The 23,242-nt window shown below is 35.7% G+C and overlaps 1 long non-coding RNA gene across 1 annotated transcript in view; it reads left to right on the top strand.

The window, feature by feature from the left end:
* Positions 1-22,913, top strand: part of LOC139725507 (uncharacterized) — a 71,106-nt gene extending 48,193 nt beyond the window's left edge. The window contains exons 2-4 of the long non-coding RNA XR_011710554.1: positions 8,032-8,154; positions 18,550-18,752; positions 22,434-22,913. This is a non-coding gene — a long non-coding RNA (uncharacterized lncRNA). The remainder of the gene's footprint in view (positions 1-8,031; positions 8,155-18,549; positions 18,753-22,433) is intronic.
* The last annotated feature ends 329 nt before the right edge of the window (positions 22,914-23,242 follow it).

The raw sequence follows: 23,242 nt of genomic DNA, 5'->3' as shown, positions 1-23,242 counted from the left end.
GCAAAATATGTTGACATGCATTTCACACGATTCAGTCTTTCTTCTGCATCTGGAATCCTTTAGGGTGTAGTATAGCATCACGGCATAGCCTACAGTGAGACTTGCCAGGAATTCATTACAAATATACCAGGTCTTCTTCCTCAACTTTGCAAACAAACCCACGGAATCATTTAATAGTACCAGTGTACCTAAAAGCCTTTTGCTATTAGAGCGACGTGCATATCATGCGAGTGGAGAAATCAGAAGTTTGTTCCACCACGTACATAGGCATATGTATCATTAGGCCCAAGGATCGGTGGCGCAGTTGAAATACTCATAAAATACTCCTTGTGAGGCCCACATTTACATAATTTTAGGTGCAGGGTGTCTTGGAAAGTGAAAAAAGTTCACCTTTGTATAAAGGCATTATTCTTTGTATAAAGGCATTATACCATTTGCAGATGAAACAAAAACTCAGCTTTAGTGCTGCAAAATAGTTCCAGTGGTAGGATGTTTTGTGATCAGTACAACTGCTACACATATGCATCAATGTAATAACTCGAACATTTCTTTAAAAAAATCACTGCTCCCAATGGTAAACAATACCTTTAAAGCTGATATTAAAGACAAAGTCAAAGGATTTAATCATTTATCGAATTAGCATTAGCTGTATACATGCAATTTAAATTGTGTAGTGTGAAAACTGTCACAAGTACCTCAAAGCTCTTTTTAACAATCAAAATGGTATACAAAGAACATCTATTAACACTCAAGTTTATAAAAGAAGCCACTGAAAAAAAAAAGCCACTGACTGTTTGTCATAACCAACAATAAGATATTTTGAAATTGATTGTCTGGTTTCACCCCTTTCATAATCTTGAGAATAATTGTACATATTATGTTTTCTAATATGGTACTAGTCACATGTGTCCTCAACCATGTTGCCACATTTTTAAAGGTAAAATTTGATGAGTCTGTTCATCTTCAAAAATATCATTTTGTTACTGTTTCCTTGTGAATCCTCAAAAGTATGACAGGATTTGTATGTGTGTGTGTATGTGTGTGTGTGTATGTGTGTGAATCTACTCAATACTAACATGGAAAAAAACTTTTCTGATTAAAACGAAAGAACATTTGTGAAATTTTCCTCGAGTTGGAAGTATCCTCTTGTTACAGAGCTATACTGCAAGGTCCTTTTTGAGACCAAAAAGTGTAAGATGTGTTTGATGTTGGGATGTGATTCTTTATATATTCCTTAGCAGCTGAGAATATTCCATAATTCATAAGAAGAGTCCACATGACTTTATCCATAATTCAGTGCTATAGTGTTTGTATTTTACACCTCCAGTGGGGAATCCAAGAGGGAACATATCGTCGCTGGGGTGACAAGACCTCGTATCTCAAAAATGTCAAAAAAATTTTTTTTTTGCTTAATGGTCAAATAATGGGTCAAGTGATGTCCTGTCCAAATCCCAACTGTCTTACTCCAAAAATGAAGCCACCATGGCATGTCAAAGGAAAGGCTTTCCCATTTACTACAGTGCTTTGGCCGCCATGTTTTTTGCTCTCCTGAACATTTGACATTTTTGAGATACGAGGTCTTGTCACCCCAGCGACGATATGCGCCCGAGTGTGACATAGCATGTCCTGCCATATTTGGGTTAGGTACAGATTTTTCCTGATGCAGGTAATGCAGTATAAAAGGAACCATTGTTAGTTGCATGCTGTTTTGTTTTATTCTAATCACTTATTAAATGACCTCTTAAACATCGTAATTATTAGAAGAAATATAATTCAATTTGGTAATTAAAGTAGTATTAAGGCCATTCGATTTATACATCTGCATCTAAAGAAAAAGAAATTGTGAAGTGGTGTATGGGTCTATTGATTCTCGAGCAAGGAGGGAGTTTCTTTCCATGAAAAGAAGTGCAACTTCTGAGTATTTGGGGAAAAAAAGAATCTAGACACTATGAAATAAAAAGAAAGAATCATAAATATATATATATATTTTTTTTTGCATAGAAAATATTCAGGTGAATGTAATGTTTTTGTTAGCAATTAGCTTTATGCTTTCAGCTACAAATTTTAACTATCCTATTGTTTCTAAGTAGATTGCAGAAAATTTCAAATTTCTTTTGACCAGAAACATCATAGTCCAAGTAAGAAGAACATTTGATTCTCAATAACTTTAATACACAGTTTAAGTTTTTATTCCAATACATTTCAGCTGGTATGACTGGAATTCAATGTTTTTCATAGACCATAACTGAAAATTGCTACTTGTGATTTAATGCCATATTAATATATTTTTAATGCTATAATTTGAGTTATTTATGGATTATGGTTATGAACTCTCCTCTCTTATTCTCGTAATCATTTGCAAATAATCTGATTTCCCCTTGTACCAAACAGAAAGTTCATGCTGACATGTTAAAGTTCACCTTGATGTCACCCTGATATGGCATATTACATGGATCTCAATGTTTTTTTTTAAAAACCATTATCAGAATTTGTGACAAGGGTTATGTGTGCATCATAAGATTATAGAGAGAAGTGGTTAAATTAAGCGCTGCTATCTGAAACGACCACGTCATGCTTTTAATTCTGTTCCACTGTATATATGAATCGAGCGTAGCATTCATAGTCGCTATGAATAATTCATAAAGGCTGCTGTCGGTCGCACAAATAATTCAAGGCAGTGAGGAGGATATCTTGTGAAAAGGAAGTCATCATTTCACTGGACGAGTTCGTGCATTACTAAGTGCATCCCAGTATGGTGCAAATGTAGGACGTTTTGTGATACAACTGTAGCAAAAAAAAAGTCATTGTGATTGGTTTTGCAAATGTTGTTCACGACATTATAATGCCTGCTACATTTTCTCTCAGCATCTAACAAAATGTATTCATTGTGAGGTGTAGCAAAAGTTTTTTAATTGCATTTCCACAGCAATAAATTGGATACATGTACATGTAAGTTCCTGTATTGGACAAACCCTTTGACGTTGTAGCAGAGCATACAGGGATTGTAAACTCAATCCCCAGTGTTGATTTTTTGTTTTCATTTTCCTCAGTCAGTTATGCATTTAATTTCATGAAATATGTTTGACATAAAATTCAATCTTTTGTGCCTGACATTACTGAACATTTACACTAAATCCTGTAGTGCATACAGACATGGCAAGACACTGAGTTGTTATCTATATTAGACATATTTTTGATATGGCAAAAAAAAAGACATGTACTCGGCTAAAAATGGTTCAAGCTATGTCATTGGCAAATGACATTTCGTTGTTACAATGTAATCAGTGAAGTTTCATGCACTTTTTCTCATTTATTTCTGTAGCTAATCAAAGCTTGTGACTGTGTGAATATCTCACGTGAGGGAGAGTGCCTTCAGTATTCACACCTTGAACTCAATCAATCAAAGATGTATTCCTTTTAAGTATACAATGTAAATGTTTCATTTGCAAATGAAATTTCTGTGTGAACAATGGAGTTTCATAAACTTTTTTTCCCTGTCTGTAGCTGAATGTAAACATACATTGTAGACTACCTGTGAATATTTTCACTTTAGGGAGAGTGCGTTCAGTATTCACATCTTGAAATCAGTCAATCAAAGATGTATTCCTTTTAAGTATAGGCCTACAGTGTAAATGTTTCATTTGCAAATGAAATTTCTGTGTGAACAATGGAGTTTCATGAACTTTTTTCCCCTTTCTATGGCTGAATGTAAACATACATTGTAGACTACCTGTGAATATTTTCACTTTAGGGAGAGTGCCTTCAGTATTCACACCTTGAAATTAATCAATCAAAAATGTTTTCTTTTCAGCTATGTAAATGTTTCATTTGCAAATGAAATTTCTGTGTGAACAGTGGAGTTTCATGCACTTTTTCCCCCTGTGTGTAGCTGATGTAAATACACATTGTAGACAACCTGTGAATGTTCACTTTAGAGAGAGAGAGAGATAGAGAGAGAGTGTGTGTCTTCAGTACTCATGCCTCAAAATCGAGCAATCAATGAATTAACAAAAAAAGTATTCCTTTCAACTATGTGGCTGTTTCATTTGCAAATGAAATTTCCATGTGAACCTTAGATTTTCATGTGTCTTTTTTCCTTCTGTAGCTGATGAAGACATGACTACCTGTGAATTCTCAGTTGAGGGAGGTGAGAAATTATACTTTGATAGTCATGCCTTAAGATCAATCAGTTTATAGAGAAGAACAGATAGAGTGGAAGGAGAGAGACAAATTAAATGATAGGAGTGAATCGACGTTTCTCAGAAATGCTTCTGGCATTTTGTCAGACAGTTTCAGGGCAGGGTCATCGAGAGAGATCTCATCTTGTTCTGTTCCTTTGGATCGAGAGTCGGTAGACTGGATCCCCTGCAGGGAGCAGTGAATTTAATCAGCACTAATGCATCAGCATTTATGAATGACAAGTTACCTCAGTGAGAATCTTGTACTGTATGAGGAGAAGTTAGGCTAGGCATCATCACTGAGCCCCCCGGGGATAAAGATAAGAAGGGGGGGGGGGGGGGGGAAGGAGCATTTGAAGGGGTGGGTGTTAGATTGGGTTTTGTAATCAGCTTTCTTTGTCTGGAGGACTTGTCACGACATATCACATGTCAGATATGCCCTCTTCAGCGGAGGAATGAATGAAATACTGAAAAAGTAGAATTTTCAGGATGTTAAAATTTTCTCGCAACATGAAGCCAAGTGCAAAAATAAAAACAAAATATTTGCTTCTGGTATGAAACACTATTTTATATGTGGATACCATGGCATTACAACACACTGAATTTGTCTTGTCTATTAAAGATGGAGTGCGAAAGATTTCTTGCCCTAAAATGTCCTCCTTTACAGTATTCCCAAGGGAAAGTTAGTATTCCATCAGCATCTTTTTTACTCTCACAGGAGAAGTTAAAATGGAGTCTTGAATGTATCCATGCCACAATCAAATAAGGAGCAAAGGGTCTAAATACATATAATGTACAGATCTATTGAATGCCTTCTTTTATATCAATGTATTGCATTCAAACAGTCATGCACATGGTCAGTTTCCCAAAATTCGTCTTACTAATTTCGCACAAATTTTCATTGATTTCTTGCTCATTGTGCAATTTCCTGTGACTGTATAAATTTCTACTCAGTGCAGTCTGCTTTATCACTTCATGCAATGTTATTACACCATAACAATCTGTAAAGAATTATTTTCACAAGACATTCCACTGGTAGCTGTGTTGAAGAGAAAGATTTTACTTGGAATAAGAATGCCCTGACCTGGATTTTTAAACATTTTTGGTCATTTTTTTTTCTGATTGTTGTCCTTACCACTAGAGTACAAAAGTTCAATGCAAAACCAACTCTAAGAGATAATTTGGGATAGCAAATGAGAGTTGCAGGGAAGTACATAAATATTGGCCTACAGGGCTTGACATTAGCAGTGGCCTATAGTGGCCTGGGGCCACTAAAGACTAAAGTCGGGTTGCCAACTTTTAGTAAAGGTTATCTTCAAGTGGCCCAATTGGGCAACTAGAATTCAAAAAGGATTGCTATGTTTTCTTTTATTTTTGGCCTTTTATTATTGGCCTACATGTGTATTTCTTTTTTGGACCACCAACATTTCAAATCTGAAGATTTTAGTTGCCTTATATAGGACCACTAGACAATCATGTTAGTGACCAGTCATGTTGTATAATGGTGCATCATTACATTACCATAAATATCAAATGTGTGGTGCGTCATCACATTACTCATATCACCCTTGTAAAGTCGGAGATCATTAAGGAAGAAAAATGTGAAATAAGCTGACTTAAGCTGACTGTGAGCTACCCTTCAAAACAGTTTTCTAATATTTTTCTTCTTTGTATTTTGCCTGGAATGAAGTAGGGCCTTTTAGATATCAATTTCTTAAAGCTCACCTTATAATTTTAAAATTCATATATACGATAAAAAACACAAATATTTTCTCAAAATTATATGACTTTTTTGATAATAACCAATATTTATAAACAACTGTTAAATTATGAAGTGCCTTTTCTGTACAGACTCAAAGCACAATGATGCATTTTAAAGTAATACCAGCAGAGACAAAAAACAGTAGCAACTAATCAATATGTCATATTATTATTGTTAAGTGTATGTCCATGAATGTACAGTAATATAAATTGACAGATTGAATAAGATTTAAAAGGTATGGAATGATTAAAACCTTGTGCAAGATTGATATTCCATACCAGAAATCATGTAAAAATTCTGAAGTCTATTAGACTTACTTTTCAGGGAGAGGGCTCGTAAATAAAGCATATTATGTAAAAGGAGATTAATTTGTGCAATTGATTTTTCAAACCCTTCTGGTAAGATGAATTGAGCATGTTTTTAAATCTGTAGAATCAAGACATTGATTTTAATTGTGAAACATTTATCAAACAAATATCTTTGCATGCTTTTACTCTTGCTCTAGTACAATGTATCTAGTCATGCAAAATGCACAGAAATATCCACTCTTACAGTATTTGAGTTCACTGATTCACTTCTCTGTATGCATGGGATACACACACACACACACACACACACACACAGATTTGTTTTAATAGCAACAGCTATAATTAGATTATCATTCATTCTGAATCTTGAATTCCCGTAAGGCACAATCTACTCGTGTCTGGTGTATGTCAGTGGTTCACTCATACTGCTGACTGTTTCTCTATATAATAGCCTGTGAGGGTCTACAAGCATTTTACTTTGTTAATATAAATGAAGACTGGAGTAGATACTGTATAAGCTGTTGTTTTTGCGTACAGATATTTTCACAAATAAAGAGGTCACAATTGCAAGATGTCGTTTTCGCGATTTGACACCGATGCTATCATAAATGCACCAATAACCTAGTGCATTGCGACATTTTCGCATGTTAAATTCGTGATCCAACTGCAATTCACAACATTCACGAAAATTGACCCCATGCGAAAATAACAGCTTATACAGTTTATAATGCAAAAACTATATAAAATCACCAATTGAACTTCAGTTTATGGGTCAAGTTGAAAAAGGCAGAAGAAGGGTTTTGTGTAGTTTCAGATAATACTGAAAAATGAAAATGGACCGTGTTGATCCCAAATGCCTATTTTCAGGTGGATTTTGAAATTAACCTCTGCATATTTTGTGGATGCGGTGATACATTCATTATATATATATACCTACCTTCAAACATATAATAAATATAATAGATACATACTGACATACAGTGTATATCTATACTTTAATATGTTTGTGTATATGGTCTTTAAAATCTATGCCACTCAAAAGTGTTTGGGCCAGATGATTCATAGGTAAAGTTATCTTCAAAATGTTCTCATTAAATGCCTCAAACGATTACGCAAACTTGTTTTGTTCTCCAAATTACTTGTAATATTGAAAGAAAGTGAACAAAAAAGCATGTAAATAACACACCTACCTTCGTATGACACTAAAAGGATTTGTATGAAATACCAGAGAAAAAATATAAAAGACTATAATACATTATTTAGAAACCAACACACAACATAAAATGTAGTTGGCTTGCAAACAATGTAGAGCACAGGCTTTTGCTGTGGTTTGAAAAATGCATTAATCAGTGTACACCAAACTTTACCATCATGGTGCATTTTTTAGTGTGTGTACATAAATGTATTCATGTGCTATAGACACACATTACCTCTGTGTGTGTGTTTATGTGTGTGCTTTGTAGCCATGGTGTGGAACAAATGCATGTGGTCTTCTGTCTTCTTGGTTTAGGCGACACATTTCTGTAGCAACTGAGCACTGATCCATTCTAGCAACGCCTCTCTATAATATGGGAATGTACATGTAGGTGTGTGTGTGTATATATATGTGTCTGTGTGTATCATGTGTACACTGTATGTGTACATTGTATATGCATGTGTGTGTGTGTGTGTGTGTCTTTGTGCTGTGTGTGTTGTGTGAGTTGAGTGTGTTACATGTGAGTGTATTGTGCTGCAGCCTGTCCACACACTCACCCGCTGCCTGTGTTCCTTTACTCATTTGCAGTGCATTCACTCTTCGCTGCCGCTTTCTTCGCCACGACACCTGCACTGGGCCATGCTTTAGGGATATAAACTCGGAATACATTAGGAGCCACAGGGACTTGCCACTACCGGCCACCGGCAATCAGTATGTATTCATCATCTTTGACATTGCATTTCACCGTGCTTCCATTGCATTCCTTTTGGTGGAAAAGAAAAGAAAACAGTAGTACAGGATATTTCTATTCAAGGTGTTTTGTTTTAAGGACTATCAAACTATTTATTGCAGTTTAAGATCATTGTTGATATGTTGGGGTTTTTGTCATTGTTTTTTTTTTTATTTTGTTTTGTTTTGCAGGGCATGAATGGAGCACTTGGGTATCTGAACAGTTGTTCTCTTTTTGTTGGTGCATGAATGGACAAAATGACATCCTAAATAGAAAAAAATAAAATAAAATGACAACAACATTTATTACAAGATTTTTGTAGTAGTCATTTTGACCCAAGTCCATATTATATTTTTATCCCCCCCCCCCAAAAAAAAAGTGCTAAGCTTTAAGCTACTGTAACTTCCAGAAAAGCTATTGGTATTGCATGGAGTGTTTACATTGCAATGTTTAATTGCCTGCACATTATTCGTACTGTCACAGGTCTTCAAAAGGAGATGAAATTGTGAATTACCATTTGTTTGTGAATGAATGATTTACCGAGCACAGGTCATGTACAAAATGTATACACATATTTCTTTTGTACAAGAATATAAACTTTGTCCTTTGGAAATATCTATTGATGATTATGACCATCCTAAGCTCAGTGAATTCATCGATGTGCTTTTTTTAGTGGATGGGGGTGGGGGAGGGGTTTAAAGTTGGTATAAGATATTATTGGAAATAGCCATATATAGGCCTATACAAGCACATCGAGTGGTTTTCACTGTGAATACAGGTCTGTATGTGGTGCCTATGATAGTCACTCTTCCCTGTCATGCAGTCATTATGTTGCTCATAGAGAGAACGTGTTATTATCTTGATGTATGGAGCAGTCATTATGACAATACTGTAAAATATGATATATTCGCGGCATGAAATTTTCGCGAATTGGAGCCGACAGCCTTTTTCGTGGCTTGAAATTTTCGCGAATTGCCACTGGCGTTCAATGCATGTAGTGTAGACCCAAACTTTCGCGTGCATTTTAATTTCGCAAATTTTGGCGCTCGCGAAATTCGCGAAATTAAAATGCACGCGAAAATTCCTCGTTTTACAGTATTTGAACAAACAGATACATGTACTCATGCACAAATTGTAACCCCACACAATGAATAAGTGTCTTGTTTCCACTAGTGAGCTGAATTGATCAAAAAGTTCATTAATGATTAATGAAAGGAAAAATGATTAAAATTTCCTCTTCAATTCTGTGTTATAGGCATGTCACTTTTTTGACAGATATGTTACTGTTTTAATAATGAAAATTAGGACATTGATAAAAAGATTATCAAAGATTTTTTTCACTAAACTGCTCTGTGATTCTGTTCTTGTCTCTGTTGTTGATATGTTTATAGTTATGTGTATATTTCATATATATATATATATACATGTATATATATATATATATTTTTTTTTTTTTTTTGGGGGGGGGGGGGGGAGGATGTGATAGCAAAATGCAATTTAGCATATAAGATGATGCATAGCAATTCCAAGTAGACTTGTTGATAATATGATGTAATATAATTATAGGAACATTATTAAAGTAGTAAGTCTATTTGAAGTCTATTTGCTGAGTGCTAGCACAATAAATGTTTCAGTGTTGATATCATGATGTCATGTAAATTATTAGCTTGACATAGTGAAAATGTTATCAGTGCACACTTTGAACCTGGACTGCTTTTGCAGTACATTGTATTTTTGTATATGCTTGAACACAGTGAGCCTCTGTACAATTTCTGAAGGGCTCTAGGGCTGGTGATTACTGTTTGTTACTTGGTGATCAATTGTGATTTTCCTTTCTTTCTGTTTGTGAGAAAAATACTCTAAAGGTATTATTTCATGAAAAAGGAATCAAATTAATTATTTCAATTGGGATTATTAAAAGTGTGCAGGGGATGCAACAATCAAATGTTATCTTGTATATATCTGACTTCCCATGAATATGCCAGTTCATAACACATTTCTGTATTGATGCGCATATTGTATGAAAAATAACATACACCTGTGTGTAATGAGTCACAGAGTTGTAGTGAGCAATGTCATGAACAGCATCTGAACAGACCCTTTAATTTGCAGGTGTTGAGAGAACATCAATTTCTACCAAGCGTTCAAGTGAGTTTATCATTAATAAGCAAATTTGATTGTGTGAGTGGGTGATGTAGAATACCACTTTGCAACTGTTTTGTTTTGATTGTTATGAAATTTAGGATTATTTTAACTATAAGTACCACTAAATGCAAATTTTGTCTGAATTCTCCAAAATATGTATTAAATTTATATCAAAATTTATGTGAGTGCCACATGTTCTCTAATGAAGATATGAAAATAGCCTAGTCTTGAAAAATTCCTTTATTCTAGAATCTTTTTTTTTTTTGGGTTTTTTTTTTGGTCAAAGACAGATAAAGTCTATGACATTGTACAATCTTTCTATGGATATTGATTCACCTGGGCCCTGTTTTATGAAGAGTTATGACTGATTATATAGTTGATTTCTGTCATGGCAGCCCATGTGGAAAGGGAATTTACAATGTTTTGATAACACAGGGCCTGCTGCACTATACTGCTGTCATCAGCCCCATTTTGGTGCCAAGTTTTGAGGAATACAATAATTGTACACATCATAATTGTGTGTGTGGGTGAGAGAAAAGCATTTTCTTTTTTGATTTTTCACAGTTTGTACTCCCCCCCCCCCCAACTGCTGGGCTATACCTTTTACAGAGCTCTGTCATTCAATCTGATGTTGAGGTAAATATCTGGACTCTCATGCAAATTTCTTTGTGTTAGCAGTACCTCACAAAGGGCAATGGAAATTGTTTTTCTCTTTTAATAGTTGAAGTTCTTTCTCATCCTGTAATGATTGTATGAATCAGAGATTGACTTATTCTCTTTGTGTTTTCTATTTTTGGTTTGTTTGTTTGTTTGTTTGTTTTTTTGTGCCAAAGAACATTTTACCCTGATGAAGATGAAGGGATTTTGCTATAGTGTGCACATTCCTTAGACGCCTGCCCAAATTTACCTGGGACTAGTCTTCAATGGGCCAAAAGACAGAATTTTCACGCTTCAAGAATAATATTTGCCCCAGACTATCATTAATAGAGAGATTATGACCATTAAGGTCACAATGCACACAGGTAAAATTTAGTAAAAGTAGAGGGTAATGCATTTTTCAGCATTCCCTATGAATTTTTATTTGACATGAAGGTTTATTTGGTATAATTTTTTAGTTGACATTCTTCCATTCCTCTGAAAATGTACACTTTGCAGGGAGTATATAGTGCATGCATCCTTGTGCCAGTACCTTATCATAAAATTAAAAAAATCAAGAAAAATAAAATTGTATGAAGTAAGGCTAGAAATTTTGGCAGGACATTTTACTTGTGCAGTGAATTCAGCTGCAATTGCATAAAAGTGTATTTTCCAACTTGCAACCATGAGGATATCATACAGCAAATTTAACAAAAAGTGTAAGTCTTCAAAGATCATCTATACTTGTATGAAGAATTTGTAGAATACATTATTATGTAGAAATCTTGACTGAAACATGCCTGACCTGGATGCCAAATAGTATTTAAAGTTACTTGCATAAGAGAAAGAGATGAGTTGAATATATTGAGGCCATTTTCACTGGCAAAAAAAAGGACAAACAAACAAACAAAGACACACCCACACACATACACGCACAAAAGTGAGCCCATATAGATTATATTGTGATTGATGAAGTGCCATTTATTGGCATTTCATTTTATCCCCGCACATGTGCTTTAGTTCTCACGTGCAGCGTGTATTTTGTGTGACTGCTACTACTTGTGTCATGCCTTCCTTGATAAGCAAGAAAACATTTACACCTGTTGCAGAGGCAGTGTTTTTACAATGTTTACTCCTAGGTTTTGAAGGTACATTAAGTCAGATTGTTTGCCTGTGAAGATATCTTTTAATGAGATTAAAATTTAGAAGAGCCAAACATTTACTGCCAATAAACATATCTTATCAGGGCACCTGCCAAAATTTGAAACTGCCAATAGGATTTAATGAGAGTAACGTATTTGTGAAGTGTATAGATAGTCTCATTACTCTCATCTGATATTTAATTTTCTAATTGGCATTGTTTCTCTCAACACATGTCAATAAAGTGTTGAATACACATCTTTATATCTTTTTTGTTCAATGTACTACTTCAATATATATTGTACTTCAGATAATTACTTTAAAAACAACTATGCAATGTTGCTGAATAAACTACATGTAGTACACTCTTACTGTATCATATTTATGGATTTTCTTTCAAATTGCAAAATCTATACTGTGTGAGATTAATTACATTGTGTGAAGTGGTTTACGTGGTAGTTTAGGTTATTATTTGAAAGTGAACCACTGCCTCAGCATAAATTGTAAATATGTGAGTACTGACAAAAAGATGTTCAATTTAGTACAAACTAGCAAATAAAAAAAAACAACTTAGACATTAAAAAAGTGACAATACTTCCTATCTAACAAGGAAGGAAATAATAGAAACATAAAGAGAAAGATGTGAAAATGATGGATATATGTGCTGTTAGATATTTTTTTTTTTTCAGGACATAACTTGAAGTTATGAATTCACCTGTCTGCCATTCAAAATATTTCAGTGAGCAAACATTATGTATTTCATACTACCCTGTGAAACAGCAGAGTAGACTAGTTTACTTGAATTCATGAATAGAATTTTTCCCCTTCACATGATCTGTAAGATAATTTTTCATTTTTCAATCAGTACGTGATTGTAATTTGTACCTATTTTATGGCCTTGGGTAGAAATTAATTACCGCAGTGTCAAAATCACAATGTTAAAATGCAGTTTATGTCAATACAAACCTGTGGGTAACCCTTTGTTTTCGTTTGTGTGTGTGTGTATGTGTGTTTGCATTCTGTTGTTTAATCCTCACAGAACTTACATGCTACTTGCTATTTAATTTTCATAACACATCATGGTAGTCTTACCATTTATTTATTCATTTTTTATTCAAATCTACTGTTAAACCAAAATTGTTTACATGCATGAAATTTTTACAAATTTCATAAGGAGCCAAGATTTACAATAAGTAAAATGCATGTGAAAGTTTTGTCTACCATGATGCCTCGAATGCCAGTGGCAATTTGCAAAAAAGTCTCATGCCAAAGAAATTCATGAAGTTTTATGCCGCAAATTCTTCTTGTGGTAAAATTACAGTATAGTAGAGCTAAAGAAGCTTGAAAATTATGCATACAATGTCATTCTATCTCTTGTTTGAGTTGAAATTTCGATATCTATGTGCTGAAGTTGGCAATTACAAGATTCACATTGCATTTCATTTCCATCAGTTCTTTAATTCAAATCAATTCTAGCCATTTTCCCTTTTAAGATATTAGCCTTACATCATATGGCCCGGGCATTTGCACTGAAACTGAAGATTCATATTGCAACTCAATGATAAACAGCTGACTGCTCTGTTGTTTGTGATTGAAGACACTGCAAATTTAAATGTCAACATGGGATATATTTAAGTATGTTACTTAAGGTACAAGTATATACTGTAAAGTGGAATCACAAAGATTACCTGTAAAAGCAATGACGCTTACTGCCATAGAAGGCATCTGATGGGAAATTTACATTGTAATGATTGCTTGAGATGCCATCTCCTGCAATTGTGCATAGTTTTAGAAACTAAAATGGATACCTGCTTGTGAAAAGGCTACCAACACTGAATCTTGTATTCCTTCAACTTTACTGCCGTCCCTCCTTCCACCCAAACCTTCCACTCAAAGGCAGGAGGGAAGATTACGGATCTGGAGCTGAGAAATATCATGTTTGTATCTGGATTGCCACGGCCTGTCATAATGTAATATGCCAGAGTGCCACCACTCTGTCGGAAAAGAGCTTTAGATGTCCATACAGTTTGCGACCTTACCTCCTTCATTTGTAGTTTTAGGACAAAATGTGCGTGTAACATGGCAGTACTGCAGAGCGTAGGTGCACAGAATTGGTTCTGTATGCAGTGCAACTTACAATATCAAAGCATCAATGACCAGCAAGATGTAACGTAAAAAAATAAAAGGAAATCATCACTTTTCAAATTCAGTGTATAAATTCTGATAGGCAGTCACACATTCCCAATGTAAAATAGTCTGTATGGGATTCAAACTAGCGCTGATCCAAAAATATAATGTGGTTTGATTTAAATGAAAAGTATCCATACTCTTTACAGTGTATACCAAAATATGTAAATAGCCAGAAAAACAATTTGTATACATGTCACTTCCATTGTTGGTATTTTAATTCTACGGATGCAAGTTTAATCAATCCCTGAGTATTATTTTTTTTCATTGCAATAGTCATCTCTGTGTTGAGTGCAATGAATATGTGCAATGGTCTCATGGGATGATTTCCCTGACACACTCTTGTGATGTTTACAATCTTTGTGTTTGTTATTTAAGATGTAATTTACAGGTTTTTTCAAAGTCTTCTCGGATATTTATATTGTTCCACGAGAAAAGAGACCTGAAAAAATGTGATGTTTGCAATTAAAAATTGAGTGATCATCAATAGTGAAAATAATCTGCCCCAGGGAAATCAGTATGATATTTTCACATGACAGGCTGCATTATAAATTGAGTTGCATTTAAACAAGAAAGTAAATAATCTGACAGCACAAAAATTTCTGCAGCAGCCTTCAAGAACTGAATGTCTTTCAATGATGTTTTTCAAGATGTCACAGGTGCACATATTGACTCAATGCTGGGTTCAGTATCTGACAATAGTCGGCATGAGACTCAGCATGTACATTCAAAGAGCTTTCTTGATATTGCCTTTAATACCTTTAACCCATCTTGGCCCTGTTTTTTTAGTTAAAATTGATTATAAAGTTGATTTCTATGATAAGTCTATGGCAGCCTGTGTGTTAAGGAAATTTAGAATCGATTTTATCTTTTGATAAAACAGGGCCCTGCTATTCCTAGTGAAGGACCTATTGTTTCCTTTCATTTTGGGGGATACATTTCTGATTTTATGCATATCAAATGACAGTAATCAGTCCCATTTGATCAGTCTCCAACTGATATACGTATAAGACATATATGCAGCCAAATTTAGAGGTGTCAATTCAACGACCAGATGACAAATTCTCCAGCCAGCAAAATTTCCCCACTGGACTGGATGGATGACGGATTACATCAGAGCTGGTATTAGCCGGAACGCTCTTTAACCCCTCACTAGTGCTTTGAGTGCCCATTTACACAGGGGACCCCATAGCATCGTACAATGTACACACTGTCCAAAATCCCCAGTACAGGAAGGGTTAGGAAGTCTCGTGCAGACTGTTCTCATTTGCTGAACCCGGCGTTGAGTCGACACGTGTACCCGGCACTCGTGCAAGAAGAAAAAGAAAAAGAAAAAGAAAAAAAACATCAGACAGACACCAGTTGTTTCCTCTCCATGCATTAAACACAAATGCTGGTAGATATTAAGTTGGGAAAAGCACAGCTGTTGGTACCTGGACGTCTAATGCCTTCCGGTTGGCATATTTAAAGAAGTGCCAACTCATTTCCCCTCTATTTATCTCTCCCCTTCTCCTGTTTTTTTTTTCTTTATTTGGTTTCTTTTGTTTTTTAATACATTTATACAATCCACTCTTTTTTGTGGTGGTGGTGGTGGTGATGGTATGAAGAGGACTGATATTATAGCATTTTTGTATCAACTCATTTTTTTTTTTTTTGGTTGCAATTTCTTTCAAGCTATTTTTTTTTTAAATACCAGGTTGTAACAATTGAGTGAATACTTAAAATAGGCCCTACTGTAAGTGATTTAATAGAATTTGTGTTCAGAGTCTGGATAGGAATTTTGTGCAGTGCTAGATTGGTTTCTACATTTGTGTTGGATGATCTGGTCTAACCACTGCCTGTAGGATACTGATTGCCCCTGTGCAAAGTCTATTGGATATAATAATCTGGTATCAAAAAAAAAAAAGAAGAAGGGAGTTTACATTGTATAACTTGTGATGTGGATGTCACCAGCATGGCCATTTGCATTGCAATAGATTGTTTGAGGTCTCAGTATTGCAATGTCTCATTACTGACCATCATCAAATATCAGTTGATTGATAAGTCTCAAAGTGTCGTTTTAAAAGCAAGTGCTTCTTGTTACTGTAAGATATGTTAATATAACTTGGTTTTGATTTATGTTTTTTTTTTCATAAATTAAGAATATATGATGATTAATTTCATTATTGGAGAGATATAGCATAATTAGTTTGTTAGAACTACAGTACTTCCACTAACTACCTCTTCATTGTGACAACTTGAAGGGATTCATCAAGTTGGCAACAATGTGATACTACCCCTTGTACAATGTAGAGAAATGCAATTTGTAACAAACTAATGGAATAAGTATTCAAACAGAAAATTGTATCAAATTCTGATTTCTCTCACCATTTGCAAGGTAGTCCAATCATTTGATGCAAAAAAGGGTTCTTTGTGTTTATTTAAATGATATGAATCTGACTTTCTTGCATGCTGAATTTTACAGCATTTTTTGGTCAGTCAAGTCAAATAAACTCTGGTACTCATGTATTGCAGATATGAAGCATTTTTATTCAATTCTGGTTTAAAGGGTATAGTTTTGGTTGAGACCTAACTTCAGGTTTCTAACATTTTGAGGTGGGATAATGAGAAACCTCTCATGAAATGTGAAAAAGCATGTAATTCCAAGTGGAAATCAACATTTATTTGATGAAAATTAGTTTTGAAATGGCTGAGGTACCCAAAACAGAGCAACCCTAATAAAAAGTGGCACCCACCTTTTGCTGCGATCATTTTGTTCTACTTTTTTTAAAGGATATCTCAGCTACCATTCCAAAACCAATTTTTATCAAATAAACTTTGAATTCCCCCTAGAATAGTATGCTCTGTACTATTTCACAAGTGTTTTCTTGATATCTCGCAAAAAAGTTAAAAGCCCAATCCTTATCTCCACCAATGCTTCACCATCCCTTTAACCCTATCTATGCCAAAGAGTCAAGTATGCACAAATTGCACGTACACAAACTTATGGTAAGGAAATAAGCATGGCATGTGAAGGGTTAAGGGAAATGACTTTCTAAATGCCAAGGAGGAACAGCACACAACATTATGTTACTAAATTGCTGTTATATCATACCCATTGTTCTGTGCAATGGGTGGTGCTGCTTTTACATTGTTGTACAGTGGCAAAAGTCCCAAATATTTTTCAAATCTGGGTTTTTTATTTGTACAGTGTAGAGAAACTGAAATATCACATTTTGAATGTCACAATAATTTGTATTAAAAATGATGCACTAGTTTTCAAATCTACATTTTGTGGCCGTTCATCACAAAACCCATAAAATTTGCACAGATCGATGTCCTAATAGGAGTGTGTGTGTGTGTGCGTGTGTGTGTGTGTGTTTGTGAGTGTGCGTTTTTGAGTGTGTGATATTCAATGTGGACATTCACTTTGTTGTTTTGTAATATATAGTGTGTTTTTCTAAGATGACAATCTTTCCTTTATCTGAATATGTTTTTTTTTTGAAACATCAACATTCATAATTTAGCAGTATCCAGGGTTTCATGAAATTTTTGCAGACTCACCTTTCTTTTCTGACTGATATTCATTTTCTATCCATAACAAACGTAAAAGCCTAGATTTAAAATCCCTACAATGTATGTGAGAACCTTTAAAGCGGTCATAGAATGTACCATGAGTATACCAAGTTCAAGGGTGATCTGATAACTCCCATTTTTACGAGTTTAACCTTGTACCATTCAGGTTACTAAATACTAAATTAACAATTCATTATGGCTTCTGTTGTTGTGCATGAGTCTAGACATCACAAAAACATTTGAGAGAGAGAGAGAGAGAGAGTCAGAGTACAATGATGATATATAACACTAACCCGTTGAGGATGAGCCACAAGTATACTTGGGCAGGTGTCTATAGGAAATGCATGAATTTGTAGCAGACTCAGTCCTTGCCTTTCAATAATCTGCATCCATATTTTGAATGAATAAAAATTAGAGACTCGGCAACCGCACAAGTGGTTCATAAACATATTCTACCTGAACCTATCCAAGTTCACTCAACAAGTATTTTTATTGGTCACATAAATGGATGACATACAATTGTATATTGCACTGAATTTCTATCAGAGCTAAAATTGTGACTAGTCAGATCTGTGCATTCTCTGGCAGCTTTAAACTTGCACTTACAATGTACCTTTATATGCAGTGAGTTAATGATCTCTCTCTTTGTACATCTTTTTTTAAATCCCTCCTGCCCCCCCCCCCCCCCCCCACCACACACATTTAATAAACAGATGTCCAAACAAGAGACCCCCTTGCACAGAGTCTTGTGAGAGCGCCCTCTGCAGTTTGATGCATGCCAGATGTTGAAGTGGAGGCAGATACGATCGCCGCGTCAGTTTTGCTCTCTCCCCTCGTCGATCTGTTCGCATGAAATGAGTCTACCAAAGAGAAATCTTCGAACAGTTTGGCTGAAATCCACCTAGCAATGGAAAAGGTAATTCCTACTTTTAACCCGTTGAGCACGAGTCCCAAGTATACTCGGGCAGGTGTCTATGGGAAATGCGTGTTGTAGCAAAATCAGTCCATCCTCGACGGGTTAAATAGCATGTCAACCTGACACCTTCTCAAAAGTTGGATACATAACAAAGTGTTTAACGAAGTCCTTGGGACTGACAGTTTTGTTTATATTGAAATTTCTTATAGCCAAGCAGTGAAAGGTACAACTAGGTATATACCTGGTTGGCAATCATTTTGGTAGTGAAATTTCACTTGGTGGCTTTATAATGAGAGTTTCATTGTAACCTGTTTTTCATCATAATGGGAGTGCACTGCATGACCTTGGTCTGTTATCCTCCTCCTCTTTCTCTTTTCTCTCTCTCTCACACACATTTTTTGTTGTTGTGTTTTTGTCAATCTTTTATCTTTCTTTATTTTTCATATTTACATAAATAATATCAAATTACTTCATGACAAAATAACACAAATTTTATTTTAACAACATAAATTTCACATTGTCAATATTATGTATGAAAATGAAAGAATTTTGTATGTAAAAAGGAAAAGAGACATACACATATAAACAGAAGGTAACAAATATAAGGGAACACACATATACATGCACACACATCCCACGCACTTACACACTCACATACATGGAAAGACATGCACATGCACAAATGCAAACAGACAGACTGACTGACACACACACACAATACTAGTTGCTTTGTACATACATGTACACCCTCCTCACAATGCTTACAAGTCTGTTGCAGTCTCAAAAATGTACCTTGTCATACAGTTGTATCCCATCCCATACAACTGTATGTCTATGTCATACAGTTGTATCCTAATATTTCTTCAATCAGCTGTGCTGTTGTGTTGCATGAATGGTGAGGTATGTATGGTTGGTGCCGTATCAGTGGTTGGTGCTGTGTGAGTGGCTGGTGCCATAGTGTTTTTGGTGCTGTATGTGGGGATGTTGCATGATATAACTTATCAGCCACCTGTTTTCATACAACACTGCAGCACTGGAACAGTGCAGAAACTGCACAACTCAGAGATCATATGCAAAGTCTCCCTGATTAATATTACCTGCAGGAGGCTCTCTGAAAAAAAGAAAGAAATTTAAAAGGAGGGAAAGAAATCATATTTGTTTATGTCCCAATAAGAGAATGTATTAAACTAGCCTCCCTAAATTAGAATTACAGAGATGCCATTAACTGTCAAGCACTGAGCCACAAGTTATTCTCTCTGTTTTCATGTTTTGTTTTTACTTTGTTTTGTCTTGACTTAGACTAAATATTTAAAGAAAAATACAGGCAGATACACATTGGAATTCTCCTTGTCACACACTCAAACTCATACAACTATACCGTGTACAGAGATGTTGACCGCTACTCTTTAGCAGTATTTTGTAGCTGATTTTGCCCCAAATATTGCAGGTTTCTAGGAGAATTTGTACTGTAATCCCAAAGATTACTGGTCATGTCTATTTCGAGAAAGGTAAAAATACTGTTTTTTAACAAAAAATATGCCTTTTCATCAGTCGTGTTACTGCAAAACTGTTTTAAGGTTGTCATACCTGTGCGTATTAAAAAAAAAAAGTTGGAGGTCAATTTTGAATTTGTAGACAAATGTTTGCTTTAATTCATTAGAGTTAATAGCTAAATAGCAGAAATAATACTTTGAAATGATATGATTATAGTGTCAATTCATCGGTGATAATGATGAGAAAGCAATTTGAATTAATTCAGGTCTTTGCTTGAATAGGTCTTTGAATATGAGACCAGGTTCAGAGAATTCATGTGTATGAATATTACATGGATTGCGCATTTCCTCTGAAACCTACTTCAGTGTCAGACGATAAAATAAATCCCTGTATTGAGATGACAATGTTCAGTTGAGCGAAATTCAAAGCAAGGGGCCAGGATTTATGAAGGTGACTGGGATGGTCCTTGCTCCTTCTTTTCTTTTCCTTTCCTTTCTTTTTGTTTTTGTTTTCGTGTGACTGAATACCGCATTGCATGGGTCGAGTGTCCATGAATATTTTGAGGTGATTTCGAACGCGATGCCATATCCTTTGTAACAGTTGGATTTCGGTCTCACGGGAGGGTGATTGAATATTGAATACTCTGGGAAGGCATGAAGAGGGCGAGAAATGGTGATAAGATCAATGCAGTCATCAAACCGGGGGATGGTGGGGTTGGGGGGGGGGGGGATGGAGTCTGCCGTGCTATTCGCATTACGAGCCAGCAAAAGCGTTTTATCTGGTAGTCAATGGAAACGCTTTCTACAAATGTTTGTTTCCTCCCCCATCCCCCCCCCCCCCTCCTCCTCCTCCTCCTCCTCCTCATTCTACTCCCTCCCCATCACCTGGACACCTTTAATGAAATACACACTCATTCATTCTTCCCTCCCTCTGATAGTAAGCCTTCGTGGTGTGTCAATGGCTAAAGGTAGCGGCGGCGGCTGCCCACGGCCGCGCGGGGCCCCCCGCTCTCGACCCGTGTGCCAGACTTAATTAAATCACGAGCAGGTCCAATTGGGTTAGGTTGCCACGGCAATGCGGGGGTTTGAACTCATCATCATCACTACCACCACCACTCTATCCATCCCTCCTTCTTTGTCTCTGTCCTCCCGAAGGATGCAGAAAGCAGAAGAGGGTCTGGGTGCTCTGCCCCGTATTGTCTGGACTCGTGTAATTGCCGCCCATTCAGAAATGCTGGCCATTCAAAGTAACAAGCAAGCTCGACTCAGGGAGATCGCGCTCTCCTCAAATGGGTAGTCTAGAGTTTAGACATCATTGCGTGGTTGTTGGATTTGTGAGTGTGTATCTGTGAGTGTGTGTGTAATTAAGTTGTGATGTCTTTTGGTTTCATGTTTTTGCTTGGTACACTGTATGATTTTGTTGTGGTATTGTTTTGTCGGTTTTGTTTTATTAATGTGTTTTATTGTCTTTCTGGAGAATGGCATAAATGCATGGCAACATAAATTCAGTGTATCTTGTAAAGTGGAAAACTTACAGGACAATAGCCTCCGTGCTCTTTTACTGTAGATGTATTTATGTTGATAAAAGCGTCATAGGTTTGATTTAGAATGTGAAAGAATCTTGTTTGGGGGGATGAAGAATTGCAGTAGGAACAGGTTTATACCTGCTTGATCATTATTTTGAAGTTGTTCAGCCTAGAATAACATATAACACATATTTTACACTATTATTGCAGAAAAAATGTTACTTTTTAAGTACGCAATCAATATGAAATTGTTAGGAGGTGACATCATCAGCGCACTTATTTGCATATTCACACATGTATCAACTGTTTGAGAATTGATTTGCCCAAATTAGCAAAACATCACAATTCCATATCTTCCCTATTATTATTTTCATCTGATTTTGATCATGTGTTGCTTGATTTTGATTTTTTGATTCTGATTTTGATCAAATTTTCTTTATCATGCTTTGATATAATTTGTACTCTTTCTTTTCAGACTTTAAAGCTGGCCTTTAATTCCCTGGCCTTTAAATACACATAGCACCTTATTTCCCATTGGTTTCTTTTGAAGACTGATCAATTGTGTAATTATTCATCATCATTTTAAGATACTGTGGTAGTTGATTGATGACTTGATATAGCACTAAAGACCTGATTTTTGTATCTTTCTCTCCTTTCCACAGATTGTACGAGAGCAATGCAGCACCAGTGCACGGCAACTAGACCAGGATGCCACCTCTCTTGTTTTTTAATTTCTCTAGACTATTGATAAAATAGGCAAATATTCAGGGAAAAATTGATATCTGCTGCATGAGGACATTGTTGCAATTACCTTCCTCTTTCTAATTATGCATAACATTGGCTCTTATTCCAGAAAGAGCATGACAAATTATTATTTCACTTGTCCAGTTTGCTGCAAATGAAAGAACACTGTTTTGAGCTGTTGAAAAGAAGCTTGCTGCTTTTACTATTTCTTTTTAACAGCCCCACAAAAATTTTACTGCAGCTACCAGAAACACTACAATCATTGTCATCATCATCATCATTAGCCTTGACATTATCATCCTGTCATAACCAGCCTCCTTTTTCTTGTCTGTATCCATCCAGCAAAGTAATAGCAAAGCTCTAGGATTATTGAATATCTGTCTTTTCTCCATGAGAAATTCTTACCCTATTGATTTACCACTGGAGCACCTCTTGCTTTTGCTCTACAACATTCCCAGAAATCTGCTCATACCAAGATTTAGAAGGAAGTACGTAGCAACAATGTACTGAATCCATCAACAAGCATAGAACCGACAGTTAAAGAAGGGCTATATTTTGCTCAAATCAGGCAGAAAATTTGAAACACATTTTGCATGTTGGTCCATGTGGGCGAATATATCTTTTCTGCACACGACTCAGCCGAGCTGGAACTTGTGATACTTGTCCTGGCTAGACGGTAACCACTATGCAATGACACATTTGGCAGTACAGCGAGCTCACGCACATT

This window comes from Diadema antillarum, unplaced genomic scaffold (genome assembly GCF_040938485.1).
Source record: "Diadema antillarum isolate AM-2024a unplaced genomic scaffold, OU_Dant_1.0 seq00000048_RagTag, whole genome shotgun sequence".
In the NCBI taxonomy this organism is placed as follows: domain Eukaryota; kingdom Metazoa; phylum Echinodermata; class Echinoidea; order Diadematoida; family Diadematidae; genus Diadema; species Diadema antillarum.
The sequence above is the reverse complement of the archived record's forward strand: the minus strand, read 5'-3'. Positions and strand labels throughout refer to the sequence as shown.